Source organism: Haplochromis burtoni, unplaced genomic scaffold (genome assembly GCF_018398535.1).
Source record: "Haplochromis burtoni strain Fernald_Lab_line unplaced genomic scaffold, NCSU_Asbu1 Contig_766, whole genome shotgun sequence".
Taxonomy (NCBI): Eukaryota; Metazoa; Chordata; class Actinopteri; order Cichliformes; family Cichlidae; genus Haplochromis; species Haplochromis burtoni.
The window spans coordinates 127,150-131,299 of NW_024583127.1; the positions used below are offsets into that span (position 1 = coordinate 127,150).

The 4,150-nt window shown below is 46.4% G+C and overlaps 1 long non-coding RNA gene across 1 annotated transcript in view; it reads right to left on the bottom strand.

Moving 5' to 3' along the window:
• Positions 1-2,462: 2,462 nt before the first annotated feature.
• Positions 2,463-4,150, bottom strand: part of LOC102302935 — a 3,816-nt gene continuing 2,128 nt past the window's right edge. The window contains exons 2-3 of the long non-coding RNA XR_001335873.2: positions 3,786-3,859; positions 2,463-2,625 (exon numbers count right to left, since the gene is read on the bottom strand). This is a non-coding gene — a long non-coding RNA (uncharacterized LOC102302935). The remainder of the gene's footprint in view (positions 2,626-3,785; positions 3,860-4,150) is intronic.

Sequence of the window (4,150 nt, forward strand, 5' to 3'; positions counted from 1 at the left end):
AAAGAGAAAAATATCTCCCTTCCACATGTAAACAGTAAAAATGAAATGTTAGCCAATCGGAAGTATAGAAGCCTGGGAGGGAAAGAGTAAACAGGTTTTGTATCCTGACAAAACCTTCAGTACTTCTGAAAAGTTTTTGTTTTTCTGAAAGGCAGCTAATTTTGCGTGCAAGTACCATTTTCAAGTGCCTTCATATTTCAAATGTTAATAACTAAAGACAGTATTTTGGCTGTTGTCTAGACTCACAACGTTAGGAATGAACCACATGCATAGAGCATACAGAAATGTAATTAAAAAAATTACATTTATTCAAAACGACTGTGGGATTTGGGTTGTGTGACAACGTCTGTGTTGAATGTAGAAGCCACGTCCGAAGTTCACTCTGACGCCTCTGTCTTTCTTAAATGGAGGGACAGTAACTGTGTGTGTGTATATGTAAGCTGTGAAAACTGCAGATAGATCAGATTAACAGCAAGTATTTTTGTCTTTATCCGCCATTGTTGAAATTCATCTCATGTAAACAATAACGTGGCGCGGAGACAGGAGACAGGAGGCTGAACGGGCCCCTCGGACCCTCCAGCGGAGACAGGAGGCTGAACGGGCCCCTCGGACCCTCCAGCGGAGACAGGAGGCTGAACGGGCCCCTCGGACCCTCCAGCTGACGAAGCGTGAGGCTGGTGTGGTTCTCCGGAACCACCAGCTGACGAGGAAGGCTGCTGGACGGGCTCCTCGGGCCCTCCAGCTGACGTGGCATGACCAGTAGGTGCAGAGACCACCGGCTGAACAGAAGGCTGAGCAGGTGATGGAGCAAATGACTGAGCTGCACAGTGGGCTAAAGGCTGAGCTAACGGAAGCACAGGAAAGTGTACTAGACTGGGCTGCTAACAGCGCTAATGACTGAGCTAAAGACTGAAAGGCATGCAGTAGTGATGGCGGTGTGGATTGTAGACCGAATTCTCCTGAGCCCTTAGTAGAAACAGGGACGGGTGCAGGCACATGCCGGACACTGGCCACTCCCACCCGAGGAGTAGGTACGGGTGCGGAGACGGGCTGTATCCTGGCTGACCTCACCCTGGGGACCGGAACAGGCACCGGCAACGGCTGGGCAACTGCCCTTCCCACCCGAGGAGCTGGTACGGGTGCAGAAAGGGACAGAGCCTCAGCCGGCCTGGAAACCAGAGCGGGGACCAACTGGGCCTCAGCCTCCCCCACCCGAGGAACTGGTACGGGTGCAGAGGTACGCCGGGCCCGAGCTGCCCCGGGAGGAGAAACACGAGCAGGAAAAGGAGCAGGCTCAGAAAAAACAGTCTTAGAAACAGCAGGCTCAGGGTCGACAAAAATAGATCTATCAAAAATGAACCCGCCGTCCACTTCATGTTTTGCAGTCTTAGTATTAGCAGTCCTTGTTTTAATAGTTTTTGAAATCCTTGGGTTAACAGTTGTAGAGTGAGCTGACTTGGGGATGACTGAACCAGACCTGACAAAACCCGAACAGACGGAACCGGAACTGAGTGTGTTTGACCTGGTAGAGTGGTTCACAGTTTTCCCTTTAACAGCATTTACAGTCCTAGGCAAGCGGGTATTGTCTTTAATCTCTCCCTGTTCAGAGGGAGCAAAGCAAAATAACTGTTCCCAGTCCACGTCATCATCCATAAGGGAAATACCCCATGGATCGGAAGTGAGCTGATTACTGTTAATGTCAGACGGGACGTGAGAATAAAAGTCATTGTCACTCACCACCGTGAGCTGCTCAGCGATGTCCGGTTTATGGCGGCGTGCGCGCCGCTTCCTGCGAACAGAGGAAGCTGGCGGAGCGAGCGACTGAGCCCCTGGTGCACAGAACGGTGACACCGAGGCTGGAGCGTGAGCAATTGAAGGGACGCGGAGAATTCCCACCTGAAGCGGCCGCGGCTTGGGTGCAGGTGAAGCGGCAGGTGGGGGCTTTCGGCAGCTCCGGGGACCACCGAGAGCCAGCCGCGTTCCTCGGAAAATCCGCCCGTAGTCAGGAGTGCGCCACGGCCTCAAGCGGAGCTCCTCCTCTAGCTCAGCAAAGGCAGCATCCTGACGCTCACGCAGCTGAGAGCGGTTTGCTGGGTCCATGTAATGGTCGTAGTCTTCTGTCATGTTTCGGCTGTGTGGCAGGCAGGAGAAGGACCCAAACGCAAACTCACGGAGACGAAACGTAAACTCAAAAACACAGCTTTAATGCTGGCATAAAGTGAAACACAAAAACAGTACTAAACTTAAACTGGGGAGACTAAAGCACGAGGAGCCACAGGGAAAAATCACACAGCTATGAGGGAGACTACGACACCGAACTGAGGGAGGCGCAGACATAAATACACAGAGGGTTAACGAGGGAAGTGGGAGCACATCACATTCATTATCATGCTTTTTACAAAGTAATCCAAAGTATTCAGAATACGTTACGAAATACATTTTGGGACATGTAATCTGTAATCTGTAATCTGTAGTGGAATACGTTTTAAAAGTAACCTTCCCAACACTGACTGTGACTAGCTGTGGAGTCAAACAGTTTAAATAATTTTGTCGTGCAGCATTGTTAGTTTGACTTACAGTCCTCAGACTCTGAGCTGCTGTGTTCTGGTTTGTTGAAATCATAATCTGCAAAAATACAGAAACATGAATCAGTGCTCCAATTTACAATTTCAGGCTGAAAACACAAGAATCTACAAATGCTACGGGAATAAAGTTTTAAAAAAAAATTCAGTCTAGCAAAAGTAAGTTTAGTTTGTTAACTGCTCTGGCATCACCTTTACACAGACAGTTTCAACACATACGGATCAATATTTAACCCAAGCTGTCAGAGCTCACAGCTTACATCAGTACAAAATAAAAATGATTCAAATTAAATCATCAATTATTATATTTCAATTAGCTCATTAAATGTTATTTCCTCCTAAAATCATTTATTTTCAGTGATGATAAGTAAATAAACACTCTGTGTGTGTGTGTGTGTGTGTGTGTGTGTGTGTGTGTGTGTGTGTACACATAATCATTGCTTGGGCATCAGTGAAAGCTCAGACTTTACAGTTTTTGTAAGACGATCACTCGCCTGGCTCGCCAACACCGAAGCTGCTGCTTAGCAGGTTTTTCAGTCCCTGACTGCAGTTCAATGTGAGTTTGAGAAACTTTATGGACGTCACATTAGTGCATTAGTGTAACACATAACACAACTTGTGCAATCCATAGCAAGTTTCTTGAAACGCCTCCTGGAGCAGGCGTTCATGCAAAGCCAACGAAGGTTCATCAAAGGGCTGCACTCTAACTCAGCATCACAGCTCGATTCAGTGGCTGCTTCAGAGAGGATAAAGCTCTGCCTGTACCAGCTTCAGGTTATTCAGAAATTTAAAGCAGCAAATTATAATGCTGAGTGTAAATGTGTGAATCACTCCTGCAACCTCCGTCCTGGAAAAGTTCAGTGACGAGTCTCTCCTCTCTGGTTGAAGCTGGTGGTTTAGTGTGCAGAGTCTCAAGTTTCATCTGGAGCTGATTTATGTGCTGAACATAAATGTTCTTTATGTTTGTTTTTAAGAGAAAACTAATTCAACAAAAAGTGGAAAAAAAACTCATCATATTTCTTTTTCTGTTTACAAAACAGAGAATTATTATTATTATCATGGTTTTTTTTCTTCCTACAGGTGAACAGGTGTGTTGCATGGTCAGAATCACAGTAAGTTACCAAAGGCCAACAGTGCCAACCATTTTTCACACTCCTGTCAGTATAAACAATGAATCTGATCTCAGCAGGCTGCAGGACTCACCTGCAGTCTGTCTGGACTCACCAGGTGCTGCTGCTGCCATCATGTCACTGCTGAAAGTCCACCGACTGACTGACCTGGAGAGAGGAAAAGATGATTTTAAGCTCTCTTGTGCTAAACTTGCTTATACAGACACGTGCAGTATCATACAGTAAGTCTTTGGATGAGCAGTGAATACTAAATACTTTACACTGTGTCCCCAGAACTCCAGAAAAACAATGGTCTGCACAGCTCAGATGCCAAAAACACAGTAAGCTGTTGTGCATCAATTATTGAATTATTATTTTGTAACTTTGATGTGTTTCTTTGGTCTGTTGTTCAGAATGATGCAGACAGACAGCAGCTACGTCAAATCTCCAAGCAAAGCC